Source organism: Pipra filicauda, unplaced genomic scaffold (assembly GCF_003945595.2).
Source record: "Pipra filicauda isolate LSUMZ 115617 unplaced genomic scaffold, ASM394559v2 scaffold435_size564288_pilon, whole genome shotgun sequence".
NCBI classification, from domain to species: Eukaryota; Metazoa; Chordata; class Aves; order Passeriformes; family Pipridae; genus Pipra; species Pipra filicauda.
Genome location: NW_024104571.1, coordinates 326,879 through 343,924, shown reverse-complemented (window position 1 = coordinate 343,924; position 17,046 = coordinate 326,879). Strand labels below are relative to the sequence as shown.

At 50.7% G+C, this 17,046-nt stretch overlaps 1 long non-coding RNA gene across 1 annotated transcript; it reads right to left on the bottom strand.

Moving 5' to 3' along the window:
- Nucleotides 1-579: 579 nt before the first annotated feature.
- Nucleotides 580-15,549, bottom strand: LOC113989533. The gene is made up of 3 exons (XR_003541292.2): nt 14,756-15,549; nt 11,752-11,867; nt 580-3,861 (listed from the first exon to the last, which is right to left on the bottom strand). It is a non-coding gene; the product is annotated as an uncharacterized LOC113989533 (long non-coding RNA).
- Between the last annotated feature and the right edge of the window lie 1,497 nt (nt 15,550-17,046).

The following is a 17,046-nucleotide window of genomic DNA, read 5'->3' as shown; positions in this document are numbered from 1 at the left end:
ACGGCCAGAAAAACCCCACTGCAGGAAATGGCCTCGAGTTGTGCCAGGGGAGGTTTGTGTTGGATATTGTGACAAACATTTTCATGGAAAGGGCTGTCCAGCCCTGGCACAGGCTGCCCAGGGCAGTGGTGGATCCCCATCCCCAGAGGGATCTAACAGCTGCGTGGATGTGGCACTTGGGGACGTGGGTTAGTGGTGGCCTTGGCAGTGCTGGAAGAATGGGTGGAGTTGATGGTGTCAGAAGGCTTTTCCAAGCTAAGTGATTCTGTGATTCCATGTAAGGAAGCTGTGCTGGAAAAGCATCAGAATCAGTCCCTACTTCAATGAAGGAGAAATGGGTTAATTTGTGGTGAACGAAACTCCTAATTAATCAGCCAGGATTTCCCTTGTTTGCACTAATAAATGAAACTGCTTACCTGAAGGACAGCACTTCACCATTTACTGTGTGAGCAACCCCTCCAAAAGAAAGGCAGCCACATCACACACCTGTGCTCTCACTTGTTTCGGTGACAAAGCAGCCCCAGTTCTTTTTGGTGACCTGTAACAGCCTGCCATGCAAAGCCACAGACAACAAGTGAGCACTCATCAGGACACTGTATTTTGTAAAAAGCAAACAAAGAAGTATTTTGAAGGCAGAGGGGAACATGAAATCACCTGAGACCCTTACCCAGCTGCTGCACTGCATATTCCTCAGGACAAGGAAGTCTCTGGACATGCTTCAAATTCTTGTCCAATATACTGTATTTTTTTCCCCAAATAGATATGTGCTGTATTTCTACTGGCTATTCCAAAAGGAGAGAATTAAAACCTCATCCAGAACATGACTTCATTCTCCCATATATATATTTTGTATTTAATGTCACACTTTGGAACCCAGCACTCTGCTGGTGAACGCGGATTTAGCTCTGCTGATGTCACATCTCTCTCAAGTGAAGCAGGGTGGGTTGGAAAGCAGTGCAAGGTCTTACCTAGACAGACTTGCTCAGGAAAAATAATCTAAATTAAGTCACTGCCTGACTTTAAGTGGATTAGTTAAAATGCATTCAATCCCTCAATGCAAGTTCTTATTCGGACTCAAAATGACCTAAATTTGATTTACCTCCAGTCATTTCCAAACTTAAATAATATTAAGGCAGCTTTCAATCAGAGATGACCGACCCCATGTATGTAAAATACAGTTTAAGCAATCCACTTACACAGACAAGGAAAAAAAACAAACAAGAAAATACTCCCAAGTTCCTGGCATTAAACTGCTGATTGCTGGGCCTGCTCTCCATGAGTTCAGCGGTTAACAGTGGCTGTTAACCACAAACATTTTTGTGCTCCTAATTGCCTTAAACCAAAACTGGAGCCCAGGCAAAGAAAATCAGGAGATAAAATTGAACTTCTGCTCCGTGTCAGATTTTTTTTCCTGAATCAAATAAAAGCAGTGGTGGGCTCATCTGCTGCCCGTGAACAGGAATGCAGTGAGGAGAGCAGCTCTCCAGGAGCTGCTGGGGATGTGTCAGGTGCCACCAGCATCTGCTTCAAAAAAAACAGACACAGAGAGGGAGCCTGGCCACGGTGTGACAATTCCGTCCTGCTGTGGAGCACCCCTTTGGGGTGCAAGGGAAAAAGATGGGGGCAGGGGAGTGTGGCAACAGCGAGCTTTAAATATGTCAAAGGCTGCCTTGGAGAGAAGGGAATGCTCTGTTTTCCATGGGGCAAGAGGTAATGGTCAGTGACCCCATCGAAGGAGGTGAGCCCAGATGGTAGGAAAAGCTGTGCAACAGGAACGCTGCCGGGGCACGGAATTCCAGGAGGGTGGGACTTTCAGAAAGGCATGAACATATAAGCAGCACAGTAAGAGTCTGGCAGGTCTGAACAGCCTTAATAGATGTATCCCTGGTGTCAGGTGTGGGTCAGGATGAGGAAAAGGTGTTGGAATCTGGACTGTTGCTTTGTCTCTTACGGAGATGACAGAGCAATTTCCATATTTGGGTCTGCCCAAAGACATGCTGCTATATTTTCTGGAATAAACGATGAATGCTGCAGAAATCTAAACATGACTTTTTATAGTCAGTCCTCCAGGCACACAGCTATTGAGTGCTGAGCTGCCAGCCCCAGCTATGCAGAAACCATGAGTCAAAGCCCCTCAGATGCTGAGGCTGCCTTGAGGGCTCTGAGATGCACAAAGCAGGGCTCATTCTCCCTGCTCCGCCAGCTTTAGAGGAGGAAAAGGTACAGCGATAGGCACTGCAGTTCCAAAACCTCTCTGCAGGCCCAAATGGGAAATTTCCTCACTGAAAAGGCAGGAGAACATGGTGTTCAGTCCCATGGCTGGGGTTGCTGGGGATCTCATAGCATCTCTGGCTGCTCAGGGCATGTAAAGCCGGGGCTCAGCCAGTCCTGGTGCCCCCTCAGCACCCCGGCGCCGGCCGGGTCACTCTCCTCCTGCAGCTGCAGCACGTGGGCACTGCAGGGCTGGGCAGGCAAACCCCAGGAAGGGCAGATGGCATGTTTCTGTGAGAGTTGGCTGTACCTGGGGCCAGGTGCCTGGAAGACTTTTAGACCAGTGTCTGCCATCACATCCCACAGAACCCACTCAGGGTCTTGTGGCCGGCAGAGACGCAGCCTCTGGGAAGCTCTGGAGCGGGGCAGCCAGCGAGGAAAGCAATGAGCCACATCCACAGCATCATCTCTTCACCTGGCCAGGGCAGGTGGCAGAGCAGGACTGCGTCCTGAGCCCGCTCTCCCCCAGCAGTGGGAGCTGAGCTGGATCACAAAGCGCCGCAGTTGTTCACCCCGCACATCTGCAAGTTGTTACTCACTGAGAGGCAGCTGAGCTGCCTGTCCTGGTTGTAATAACACTTGTGGCTCTTTTCACTGTTTTGGTTTCGCTAATTCCTTGGTTTGGTTTTCCCAGACAGTGCCAGCTGCATTAGCAAAGGCAGGGACTTTCAATAGGCTCCACATTCTCTTGTTGCACAAAGCTGGGACCTCAGAGTGCATCTTCTGCTGAGAGAGAACCGGCTCCGAGAACAAGGAGAAACCACCCCAGCCACAGAGCAGCAGGTTCAGCCAGGACATCAGCACACTGTGACCAGCTCGGACCAAGCTTTGCTGGCCTAGTTTCCACATGGGCAGCTGGCTCCGGGGGTTTTCTGTCCGGATGGATTCCAGGTGCAGGTCAAACAGTAGGATGCTCTGATTAGATCCAGTCCTCAGCTCAGTCAGCTGCAAAAGGGATGAATTCAAACCTTTGCCTGACCTCAGGTAGATCAGGCCTCCTCTTTAGCAGTGATAACAGGAAACAGCTTTGAGCTCCTCTCTAGCAACCAAGTTATATGGGCTTTTAAAATATGTACTTACATGTTACTTACAAAGGTACCTTTGGTTTAGCTAATTTTAATCACACTTACAACTTTTTTTTTCAACTTATATAGTGCAAAGAGTAAGAAAGTCTGCAGAAGCCACAATGTCCATAATTGACACTGAATCCTGCTGCTCTAGCCCTTTTTTCAGGAGCTGTAAAGCTCTTGGGAGGGCAGACACGCTTGTGGGTTATACCCGATGCTTGCTGAAAAGGCAAATCTCAGCCCAAGCTCAGGGGGCCTGGGTAAAGCCTACTCTCAAATTTAAAAAAATATTGATATTTCTCTACTCACTGCAGTTCAGCCCTGAGAATGTTACCAAGCTCTCCCAGGCAGAGCAGGCCCATCCACTGGGACAGCCCTCACTCCCAGCGCAGCAGCTGCCACCCCATCCCTGGGGACCCTGGGCAATGTCCTTGCTGGGGGCTCTGGAGCATCTTCTGGACTGACAATGAGCAGGTGAAGGAAATGTCAGTGCACCTTCTTCTTCTTAAGGCAGGTTCCAGCACTGCACACATCAGAAAAGAAAACAGGATATGGTGAGACAGCAGTGTTACTGCTCGAAAGCAATAAAGAGAATGGATCCAGAACAGGAGCACCTGATCCTTGCTCACTCACAGCCTGACTCCAGGAATTATGCTGGTCAAATTTCATAAGTTTTGCTCTTCCTATTAATCTTCTCTGCTTAAGTAAAACAGCCCTCAGAAAGGGCAGAGCCATTACACACCTTTGGGTTTGTTTTGCTGACAGCAAAACCTGTTTAACACCGAAGAAGAGAAAACAAAACTTTCTAAGAAGCAAAAGTATCACAACCCAAAATCTCCACTGCCTCCCATGGCTAACACACCTTGAAGCTTCGTTAGCTTTGTGCTGGTTTGCCCTGCAACTCCACGATCCCAGTTCCCTGTCCCACTTCCCAAGACTGTCTGCACTTGTTTGTAAAGGAAAAACAGATCAGCTCAGGCTGATGCATTTTTCCATGGCCAGTAGGCATGGCCAGAAAAGCACACAGATCAAAGCAACAGGGTCAGGAGGGAGAGCCTGAATGTTAGACCCTGCTAAAAGCAACAGATGACACTCCTACTGCTTGGGAGCACGGGAGGCAGCCCAAATAACTAAAGGGATCTGTGTGCTAGCTCTGCTCCAGCCCAGCCAGCCACATAAGGTGACTTCCAAAGCATCCTGCACAGTTGCCATATCTGTGTGTGCTGGCCCCTCATTTCACCTCCAATCATCTCTCCAGGCAGTGTCCAAGGGCTCTGACGTGCAAGTCTTCCCTGGGCTCATTCCCCTGCTCCGGGGCAGAGGGGAGGGAGCAGAGCAGGGATCAAAGTCACCCAGAGAGCAGCCACTTCCCGACCCTGCCTGGGCCACCTTCCCACCCCATTCTCATGGGGGGACTCCCAGGTGTGTCCTCGTGCAGGTACAGTAACCCCACTGCTTGGGCAGGGTGACATGGGAAAGGCATTCTGTGGGATCACTTTGGATCTACACATCTTTAAATCCCTCCAGGAAGGGTGACTCCACCACTGCCCTGGACAGTCTGTTCCTGGGCTTGACAACACTTTCTGTGAGGAATTTTCCCCCAATATCTACTACCCTAAACCTCCCTTGGCACAACTTGAGGCCATTTCCTCCTCTCCTGTCACTTGTTATCTGGGAGAAGAGGCCAAGCCCCACCTGGCTACAACCTCCTTTCAAGCAGCTGCAGAGAGCTAGGAGGTCTCCTAATGTTTGCAAAGAATTACTGAATTTGCTCTTAAATCTGCCCTGAGCTTTATTCCAGCTCCTCACTGTCCTTCTGTTTATAAGCTTTCCCCTTGTGCCTAACAAATTGCCTCAGGCGAGATCCCAACCCATCCCATTCTTTTCCTACCCACAATAAAAACTCACAGAAAACAGCAGTGTTTCATTTTGGAGCTATTTTGAAAAGGAATGTAATCTCCAAGGAACTGGGTAATGTCAGAAAGTGACCAAATAGCACAACAAATTGGGCTCAGAGTTTCAGAACTATCCAGGCTGAGCACTGGGCTCAGATCAGTCCCTGTGAGCAACCATGTGGAAAAACTGCCCTTTCCTAAGCTGTGGTTAACACTCCAGCAGCAGATTTTCAGGCTGTGGGCTCCTGGGTGAGAGGTGCCAATGGAACAGGAGGAAATGGGGCTGCCTGAATTCAGCAGGCATTTCCCTGCCTGCCCCCAAAGCTGCTCCTCACAGCCCGTAGGAGAGCTTTAGGACAATGAGCAACTTCCACAGCCCCTTTGGCACAGGGCAGGAGCCTCCCTTAGGATCACTGGACACTGTTCTTTTATCAGCACCAACAGGGTTTAAGCCTCCCCTTGAACCCCTGTTTGCCCATGGAGGTGACCACACTGCTGGGCAGCCAGAGGAACAACCACAGCTCCAGGTCTGGGACCAGCTGTCCCAGGAGCTTCCCTGCTTGGAGGACAGCAGGATCTCAAGGCTGCTCACACTCACAGAGGCATCAGCTGCACTGGAAATCCGCCACCAAAAAAGCCTGTGGGAGAGGCTGGGACCGTGGTGAGCATCATTTCTGCTGGACCAGGCTCGTTCATGGCCCTGCTCTGAGAACAGGCACTGACACTGCACAGACTCACCCCAAAGCAGTGCCAGGGTCACTGCACACTCACCTCAAAGCAGTGCCAGGGTCACTGCACACTCACCTCAAAGCAGTGCCAGGGTCACCACACAGACTCACCCCAAAGCAGTGCCAGGGTCACTGCACACTCACCTCAAAGCAGTGCCAGGGTCACTGCACACTCACCCCAAAGCAGTGCCAGGATCTCTGCACAGACTCACCCCAAAGCAGTGCCAAGATCACTGCACAGACTCACCCCAAAGCAGTGCCAGGGTCACTGCACAGACTCACCCCAAAGCAGTGCCAGGATCTCTGCACAGACTCACCCCAAAGCAGTGCCAGGGTCACCACACAGACTCACCCCAAAGCAGTGCCAGGACCCCACATAAACCCGGGCAGTGACCCACGTGCTGCTGCCAGAGGAGACAGTCAGTGCTTGACCTGCCATGACTCTGGGTGAGGGGTTTAGCCACCTGCCTCCCAAGGACGTGCTGCTGTCCCTCATCCTGCTTGTCCACCCCTGGAATTCAGGCATGGCTTCAGAAGTTCCTGGAGCTCCCGTTGCCCAGGGGCCCGAAACCCCAGCACGGCACCTGATGGGAAAGAAAGCCTGGCTGCTCATGGCACAGCTGCCCTGGGGACAGAGGTGCTGGGGTGACAGCCAGCCTTGGGCAGCAGGGACGGATGCCATGGGATGACCAAGGATGACCCTCCCTCCTGCCCCGGAGATGAGAGTTGTTTCCATCAGTACATTAATTTTTCCTTAAGCCCTTTTCCTGGGAAGGGTGACTCACTGCAATATCCATCTGAAACGTTCTCCTGAGGTATTTTTAGACAACAGTGGTGGTGGTCCAGTGAGTCATGGCTCCAGTGCTGCCCATTAGTGCAGAAAGACATGGGATCCAGTGTAATGGATTGTTTTCCAGGGCTGCTTCCATGGAGTTCTGCTTCCCTGGCAGTGCCAGTGCCTTCACACCCACCTCTGTTTCCCTTGCACTGTGTTTAAACGATGGGGTTTGTTCCCTCCTCACAGACAAAAGAAGTGGAGTAGTCACCCAAAAGCCCTTCACCTCCAAATCACTGTAATCCAACGTGATTCACTGCACATACCAGTGCCTGTTCCTTGTGCTAACAAGGGAACAAGGCAGGGAATGCTTTGGAGAGCTTCAGCAGTTTGCCTACAATAAATCTCACACTTTGGAGGGCTGGAAGAGCTTGTGGGGAGAGCAAGTGAGAGGAGAGGTTGCCCTGCTGCCTCCTGGCACGGTATAATGCAGCAAGTGATCCAGCTTGTTCAATAAGAGAGCAAAGCAGGAGGAGGAGAAAACCAAAACCCCAACCAGAGTAAAAAAAAAAGCCCTGAGCAGCACCTGAAGAGTTAAGCCACGTTGCCACAGCATCTTCAAACCATTTTAATTGTTTGTTTTACTGAAAGAACATGAGAGGTAGGTGTTCTCATTTCATACATTTTTAAACAGAGAGGCTCAAGCTGCTCTGCTCTGTGGCAAATGGCACTTCTCAGGTGGTGAGACATAAAGCAGTTCTGTGTGTGTGTGCAGTGCATATCCCAGCTCAGGCTGTGCTGGTTTGGGGCATTTCTGTGCTCCTGGCTGAACCCCCCATCCATCACACACACCTCAGGGACGACAGACCCCGGTCCCACAGGCACCACAGACCCACCCAGTAGAGCATCCCACTGCCCCCAGGCCACGAGCACACCAGTGCAGAGCAGTGCTCAGCAACCTACATTCCAGCCTACATGATGTGAAGATTCTAAAAGCAGAGGCCAAAAGCACAAAGAGATGGACTGGCAGCATTTGGGGCTGGGCTAACACCCCACCAACACTCTGAGTTCTGCTCCCCCCGCTGGGCTGTCACAAGGCACCACTGCCCTCAGCTTCTCCTCCTGCCCATTTCAGGGAGATCAAAGACCAAACACACACCCAAACACCCAACTCCCTCCTCCCCCAAAGTTTCCCCCAAAATTCACCCCAGTTTGCCAGAAAGATTCTGTAAATCCCTGTTAAAGAGTTGAGCCCAGAGCTGCTCACACAGCATCCCTCCTGATGCCACTCCAAACTGGAGGCACTTCCACTCTGCAAACCTTCCCAGTTACCACAGGGGAAAACCTGCCCGGGCTTCCCTGCTGCATCAGACACTATTCCAAGTGGTTCTAAAGCCTCCATATTTCCCAGTCCTTTGGGAAGAGCAGTGCCCAGGCTGGTGGGGGAACGCTGTGGCTCTTGCCTGGGTGGTGGACTGAGGGCTCTGGGCTCTGGGGCTGGTGCTGGCAGCCAGGGAAGAACAGGGTGGCTACTGATGAAGGACCTGTGCTGCTGCTTTCCTGGGTTCTGCCTCCAGAAGGTGAACTGCAGGAAACCCAGATACCTGGCTGGTGCAAGGAACGGGTCAGTTGTCCCTACAGGATATTTTGGAACCAGCAGTTGCCACAGAACAGGTATGTTTGATGTCCTTTTCTTACCAAAACACAGCAGTCTGGAAGCAGAGTCCTCTGTCACAGAACGGGAAGTGGTTCTGCAAGTGCCAAGAAGCATTTCTGTGTAATTCCCAGCTGAGGCAACATTCCTGTCAACCAAACATTCCCAAGTAACAACTCCCAGCCGCTGAGACCATTGCTGGGGGAAGGAGCTTTGATAGTAATCAGAATGGTTTCATTTGAAATGGACCTTAAAGCTCATCTCATTCCACCCCCTGCCATGGGCAGGGACACCTCCCACCAGCCCAGGTTGCTCCAAGCCCCGTCCAACCTGGCCTTGGACACTTCCAGGGATCCAGGGGCAGCCACAGCTTCTCTGGGCAACCTGTGCCAGGGCCTCCCCACCCTCACAGGGAAGAATTTCTTCCCGATATCCCATCTAGCCCTGGCCTCTGCCAGTGGGAAGCCATTCCCCCTTGTCCTGTCCCTCCAGGCCCTGGTCAAAGTCCCTCTCTACAGCTCCCTTGCAGCCCCTTTGGATACTGTCGCCACCAGATCTATATTCCCAGCAGGGAAGATGTGATAAGCCCCCAACCACCTCTCTGGATAAGCAAGAGAACGAGAGGGCACTTCCAAAGGAAGAAGAAAGCGGCTCATGGAGCCTCACAGCCCAAAGGCAGATGGGAGAGGAGGAAGCGATGCTGAACCTGCTCTGGCTCCTCTTTCCCATTCCAGCTGCATGTCCTACAGCCTGCCAGAGCTCTCTCTGTGCTGCTGTCCAGCCTGGCACACTTCATTGCAGCAGGTATCAAAGCACACTTTCAAACAGACTGACAGCTGTGCTGGGTTGTGGGAGAACTCACAGCCCTGGACTTTAGGGCAGTGTCACAAATGAAGGTGAGACTGGAACCTGTTGTCAGGCAGCCACTGGTGTGGAACAGAGAGAGGCAGCTGATGCTCCACAAAGGGATCCACCAGGAACTGCAGTCTCTATAAATCAGCCCGTTTTTAATTCATTGCTCACACTGCCAAGATTGGAACCTGCAAACTCATCCATTTTGCCTTAATTGTGACACTCAGAGATTTGTCTTTCTGACTGAGAGCCAGGAGTTATTTCCCTTTTAATCCATTAGTGTTTACACATCAAATTAAACCCCTCCAATCCTTTTTACCAATACCTTTGGCCTGTCACAGTAGCATCATTTCTTCAGGCTATTCCACCCTTAAAATTCTGCTTTTTAGAGCAACGTGGCCCTTCAATTCAGCATCTGGACTGATTTGCAAAATATTGACTGATCAGGATTTTTTCCTGGTAAAATTGTTTTCTCTTCCAGGAGTCCATGAAAACCAACAGTACATTTTCACAGGACCCCTAACATAATCTCTGGTTACCAGGGAGATTTCCTCGGGGAATTTTCTACTGAGTAAACAAAAACAGTTTTTAAAGAAAACTGAGCCCTGCAGTAAATTGCTCCAGCATGAAGGTGAATTTCAATACCAGTAATTGGCAGCCACTCCATTGTTTGCCAGCACTTTAACAGAAGCTCTGGAAAAGGTTTGTATTCAGGTTGGGCTCGTGTTGGTACCTGCGGGGCAATTCCGGCAGGAAAACTCAGCATGCCTTCCCGACCTGGCACAGTGAGCACAGCAGGGGCTCACAGAGACCCCTCAGGGGCCCTGACTGTAGCCCTGTGCTCGCTGTGAGCACACAGAACTGCTCCTCAGAGCCCAGCTACGTGTGAGGGACAGCCAGACCCTGGGCAAGTGCACACAGCCAAAGCCAGACCCGGGGAAGTGCACACAGCCAAAGCCATAACCAAGCCCCCAGATTAGTGAGGCTGCTTTGCTGGAGGGCTGTAATGCCCACCCCTATTTGGCATATTTATTGTTTTCATCGCACCCAAAATCATCTTTGGCAACTGGCACAGGTTGCCCAGAGAAGCTGTGGCTGCCCCACCCCTGCAAGTGTCCAAGGCCAGGTTGGATGGGGTTTGGAGCAACCTGGGCTGGTGGAAGGTGTCCCTGCCCATGGCAGGGGTGGAACGAGATGAGATTTGAGGGTCTGTTCATATACAGCTAATGAAAACTGCTGCAACCCTCTCTGCCAGTCATCTCCTGGCCACAACTCCCCGAGTCAGCACTGGCAAAGGTCCCTGCGCTGTCAGCCCAGGCAGAGCAGGGAGCAGCAGCCTGACCCCACAGGAGAGGGGCTGAGGGAACAGCACCTAGCTTGGGAACAGCACCTTGCTCAGGAACGCCCGGGAATTTCCTCCCTCAGTGTTTATAAACGCATGAGCAAACCCACACCCCTGCCTGTTGTCTAAATAACATCATTGACAGCACTGGGAGAGAGTAACAAACATTCCTCGACTCAAACCTCAGTCTGTTCCACGGGGAGACTCCAGACCTCGCCAGGGCACAGGAAAGGAGCCAAACCTCACACGAGCTGAACTGCAGGCACTGGGCACATTTAAAATCACATAAATACTAAAAGGCAAGATTAAATAAAACCCTTCACAACTCACTGTGGGCTGCCAAAGATTTACCTGCATTTCAGTGTTTTAAAAAGCCAAGTCAGTGCAGTTGTAAACCCTCCTGCCTCTTATGAATGAACTTTTGTTAAGGAATTTATAAGGAAAAAGCTTCGAGGGGAAAGCTGAACAGCCCCCCCCCCACACCATCCCCAGTTATCCCAAACTGGGCAGCCACATGGACACGATGAGGAGGTGGATTAAGGACAGCAAACACTGAGGAGTTCACCTCATTCCGAGGTGTGACAGCTGTGCCATCAGCTTCTTCCCAAGGGTGGCCCACAACAGATGGCAAGGGAAAGGAACAGGACCAAGGTGTGCCTGGCAGACACAGCCTGTTCCACCTCAGCCTCTCCCAGCCACAGTATTGGGGGATTTCCTGAACTGGAAGCTATCTCTGAACCCAGTGCAGAGCAGCCACCCATGATTTTAGGCCATTAATTTCTTTAATCTTTTTTTCTAAAAGTTTTTGTTTCTGACTTCCCTACAATGACAAATCCTGGCATCTAGGGGTTTTCCAAGGAGGGCTGGGTTCTCCCTTTGTGCAGCACAGAGAGTAGAGAAAGGCCTGAGTATCTCCCTGGTTTTGGGTAGGCAACAGCCCAGTGGGACTGGGGTGCCTTCCAGGGCACCTCTGCTCTAAGACCCCAGCAGCCAGCACATCCCAGACCTGTCCAGCAGCCCCATCCCAAAACCAGCATGCAGGGATACCCAGGGATTCTGCAGATGTTTGTGTCTGCAGGAGGCACCATGGCCAGGAGAGAGCCTGTGTTGTGGCAAACACCTTTGTGCAGGAACCACCACCTCTGGGAAAGGCAAAGACCCAGCTACCTCCTGCACTCCATCCTTCCAGGCTGCATAGGCCATGCTGGTGCATCCCAAGGAATGGTTTCCAGGCCTCCTGTCAGCCCTTCGAGGATCCTTTGGAGATTTTGCACAAGGAAGTGCTGCAGAGAAACAAAAAGGGAAAAATAGGACTATTTCAGCTGACAGAAAGAAAATCATCTTACTGACACAGCATGAAAATTAGTGCTGAACTATTATTTAACATTCCTAAGGCATCCAGCTTCCATGCTTTTTAATGCTGCTGAAAAAAGTGCCTGATCAAGAAGGTCCTTGTCCAGCAGACATGCAGGAGCAGCGGGGAAGCCCCGCACGCTGGGCCCCAGCAGATGCTGAGCGGCGGTGCCTTCCCGCTCTGTTTTCCAGGATTACCTTCTCCTTCCCAACACACCCACACACACCCAGCACTGCCCCAGAGGGGCACGGATGAGTGGGCTGGCTGTGGAGCGTGAAGTCCCTGGGAGCAGGAGCCCATCTGATCCCAGCTGCTGCTTTGCACAACCGAGCACAGGCCAGGGAACGAGCGGCTCTGCTTCCCACGCGGCTGGAGCTGCTCCCCACGAGCCAGGGGAAATCAGGAGCCGGGGCTTGGAAGCTTCTGTGGTTCCTTTTGAAGCTCCATCCTGAACAAGTTATCTCCTTCCCAGAAATCTACTCGACACCTTGTGCAAATTCATTCAAATTAATGCCATCTAGAGGATACGACCCTGTGTAAAGCAGGACTCGCCCTCCCAGCTCTGACCACCAGGGAGGATTTAAAAAGGAATAAAGAAAAAAAAAATCCCAGCAGCTCTGTGAGCAGTGTTTGATATTGGGTTGTATAAATCACGGGCCAGATTGAGCTGCACGTATGGGAATATGAAAGAAGGGTTTGATTAACAGCTCAGTGAAGCTCAGACCCAACTGCACAGCCGACTGAGAGGTTAATTATCCGGATGAGAGAAATGCTGATCCCTCAGTACCAGGCACCATTTCCATATGGGCACGTGGGCACGTTTGACAGCTCAAAATCAGGGCTGCTTTAGCAAAGGGCGAGGGGGTGGAAGGGACTGAGGAGCATCCCCGGGCGGCCGGGAGGCATCAGGAACGCCACAGGAAGCTGCGGTTCTGCTCCCTCTGCAGCTTGCACAATGTTTTCCACTTTGGTTCCGGGGGATTATGTGTTATTTGGATGTTGCAGTGTCCGGGGCTGCTCCGGCGTGACCTGCCTGTCGGGGAACATCAGGAAGAGACCCAGCCACCTCCCCCAGCCCTGGAGAGCACCGGGCAGGGCTGAGCCCAGTCCCCACTGCATCCCGAGAACAAACCTCCTCACCTCCTGGGCGGGGCTGCTGACGGGGCCAGGCTCGGGCACACACCTCCAGGCAGGGAAGGGGTGTTCACCCGCTCCCAGATCGGGGCTGTTGGCAGCACAGAGCCCGGCTGAACTCTCGGGAGAGGCACACGCAGGGATGTCAGGCAGCTGATCGCTGTCTCTCCCTGCAGATGCGTTTGGGAACCCTTCTCTGAGGAAATGGAGACGAGCAAAGGACCTTCAGAGGAAACACCTCCCTTGACATCACCGACCAAACAGGAGATGCCACAAGCCAGCACCAACCTTCAGCCATTTTGTGATCAGGGAAAAGCTAAAGGGATTAGAGGAGAGGAAGAGGCAAAAGCTGGACAGGTTACCTGCCCAGACATAAGTGCTGCAAAGTGCTCAAACAAACTAAAGCAACGCCGTTGTGCCACCAAGAAAAGCACAAGCCCTTCTGCATGGCACACAGATATCATTCCCTTCACCCGCTGGTGGCACGGGGACAAGGAGAAAACTGGTGCTGGAATGTGCCTTGCTGGGTTCCCATCAGGCAGAGCAGCACTACCTCTGCCCGTGGTAGGGCACAGAGCCCACACACACAGGGACCTCTGTTGAACTGCCCATGGGTGATGAACCAGGTGGTGTCCAGGGTCCTTTCCAAGCCAAACCATCCCATGGTTCTATGAGCACCTCCATTAATGAGTGTGAACAGTTTGAGTCCAAAGGATGCCAGGCACAGGAGGTGGAATTGCTTTCCAAAGGAAAGGGGTGTCATTCTTTGTTTCCAAGCATCACATTTAGGCACCTGAAGAACAAAAATGCAGGGCACCCACCCAAGGATTTCCAAAGACTTTGAAGGCAGCAGCACTGGAACATCCCTGGGGCTGGAATATCAACAGTCCAAAACATAATCCCAGCAGGAGTTACCGAATCGCTCCAGTGAACAGTAGGCTGTTTACTGCAGGTTTTATGAGCTTTTGACATGAATCATCTGGCAGAACTGAAGCCAAATAAAGGAACCAACGAGTGAAAATACACAAGCATTGTTAGCAAAAAAAATTAAAGAAAAAGGAAAATGTTCTGCTTTCACTCATTTCATGGAGCTGAGGGATTATTTAAGGAGCTTGAAATACACAACTGTCCTTTGCTGCCCAGGGTCACGTCACCTTCCCCCAGGGATGTCAGGAACAGCACACCCTGAGGCTTGCTCTGTAGTCAGCAGAGGAGAGCACACCCAGGGATCTCTACTCATTATAAAGAGCAGGTAGGAGTAAATTTAACATCTAAAATTAGTTGAGATTATGGTCACTCTTCAAATTTGAAGTTTAAATTACGCTTGGAGTGCCCGGATTTTGATGTTCTTATTTGAGAGAGGGGGCTCAGCTCCATACAGTTCATTATTTATGAGCCTGAGAAGATCCCCTGACACATACTGAGTGTACAGGTGCTTTTCTGCCCTCTTCCCCAGGGCATGGAGCCCTGAGCTCTCTGCCCAGACCCCTGGCAGGAAAGTTTTGAGTCAGGAGCAAAGGAAAAAAACCCTCAAACCCCTCTAAGCATTTTCAGGACAAGCTGTATGCTGCCTGAAACTGCAAACTTGAGAGCTGTAATCTGCTGCAGCAGGTGATGCCACAGTGAGGGGGCCTGACCCAGCCCTGCCATCTGCCCAGAATTAACAGGATTATCATAATTCACCTTTTTGTACATCCCAGTCAATTCTCTGCAGGCTCCAGGTGCTGCTTCAGGGAAGAGAGGGAGACACACTCTTGGGGCTCCATTGGAATGTGTCCTCCCCAAGTCACGTCTACTTCTGCCGGGCTGAGGTCACCCTTGTCAAAGGGATCCATCTTCCTCCCTTTGTTCTGGTCTTCTCTCTTCTCTGATACCGTTTCCCAGGTTTCCTCAGTTATCAGAAAGAAAGAGAGGGAGAAACTATTTAATGAAATAAAAATAACGTCGCAGAAGATGCTCTTTAAGAAATTATAAATGTCAGCATTTGTATAGAAATGGCAGCTCAGACTCCCAATGCATGCAGTAATAACACAGAAAAAAATGTGCCACAGAAACACGGCACACAAAAAATATACCACACAGAACCCATGTTTGTCCTGGGTTTGGCTGGGACAAAGCCAGTTCATCAGCTTGGCCAGTGTCTGTGAGCCACTGCATTTCTCAGCTGCTTCCCAAATCAAGCACATGGTCATAAACCAATTCAGGGCCAGCAAAGGTCTTTGGGGGGAATTCCCCACGGAATCAAACTGGCTGCTGCAGAGCTGAGGAAGGTTGTGGATTTTAGAGTTTCAGAGCTGCAGAAGGCACCTGTGGGTGGGTAAGACCCTCAAGCCTTAACTCTGCCTCAGGGTCTCTGCACATTTGGTTCTTATTGAAATAAATGCCAGTGTTGTGGGCACGATGCTGGACTGTGAGCAGCACAGAGCTGAGCTGTGCCTGTGCAGGGCCTTGAATCAGTCACGGGATGGTTTGGGTGGGAAGGGACCCCCAAGCTGGGGTCCTCCTGAGCCCCCTGCCATGGGCAGGGACACCTTCCACCACCCCAGTTGCTCCAGGCCCCATGCCACGACGTCCCCAGCAGGCTGGCAGTGACACAGAGCAGCAGCCACACTGGAAAAGGTCAGGGTTAGCACTGGGCTCACAACTCCTTCACCCAATTTTAGCCTGACATGATTCAGTAGCACACACCAGACACGAAGCCCTGCGAACCAGACGCTGCTGGTAGGAAGCCTGGCAGCTCTTGGAGAGGGGTTTTGCAGAGGCAAAGATGTCACATCACTTCCATCGTCAGTTTGTCTTTTGCAGAAAGACCCAGACTTAAAAAAAAACCCACCCAAGAATTCTCTGGGGCTTGGATGCAGTTTGTTTGCCCCAGTCTGAAACCCTCTTGTGCCAACCCCTTTGTAGGGGCTTGGTTTCCCAAACACAGCCTGAGATCACCAACACCTGGAAGGGTTTCAGCAACACACTTAAGACTAAAATTGTGTAATAAACACAGAAAGGTAATACCAGGCCTCTCTACAGAAACATTCTCATTTCACCCTTAAAGAGATCGAAAACCCATTAGAGAAAAACAAGAAGGAAGATTAAGTGTTCTCCTGTAATGCTCCTATATTGTGTTTGCTTAGGTTGCTGGATTAACAAGGAAACAGGATTTCATTACATGCATGAGAAAATTAATACAAAATTAAATGAATACCATTATTTGTATTACTGAAACAGAGCAAAATGCAGGAAGAGCAGCATTTTTAAGTGGTAAAAGGGTAATGTATCACTTCTTCAATTATAAAAGCTTGTATTAGAATCACGGAATGGTTTAGGTTAGAAAAGTCCTCAAAGATTGTTGAGTCCAGCTGTTCACGCAGCCATGAAGTTAAAAAGAAACAATTTTAGTTCCCCTTTAAATGAAATTCACAACGGCTCTGAGAAGGAACAAACAAATCTATTTCCTGCCCACGGCCTATGGCAACTTAAACATCCGAGCTGGTGGAGATTGTCCTGGGACTCCAGAACATTATGCAAACCAGAAAATAAGCTAGTTTGGTAATGCACAGCTATTAACTACCCCCACCTATGTACAATGGCATTGAAATAAGGCACATTCCTAATGAGAAGAGGGGAAAACAGTCCAAGTGGCTGATGCAGCACTGCAGCACATTGTGAGCAGGGACACGAAGCTGAGCAAAGGTGAAGCAGCTGTCAGACAATGTCCATGATTAATACCCAAGAGCCTTCACATTCAGCTCCATTGCTCTTACAAAATCTGAAACCACAAACCAAAGAGGCAGGACTCTTCCAGAGAACAAGTTCTGTCCTCCCACAGCTTCCGAGAGGAAAGGAAATCGGGTTTTGCTGCAGTTTAACCTTTGGTCTCTGGAAAGAGAAACTACAGACATTTATATTTCTAAAAATCCACTTAGTATGTGGTTTGCTTTGACTCCTGAGGGATTAAGCAAAAGACATGTTGGACTTTA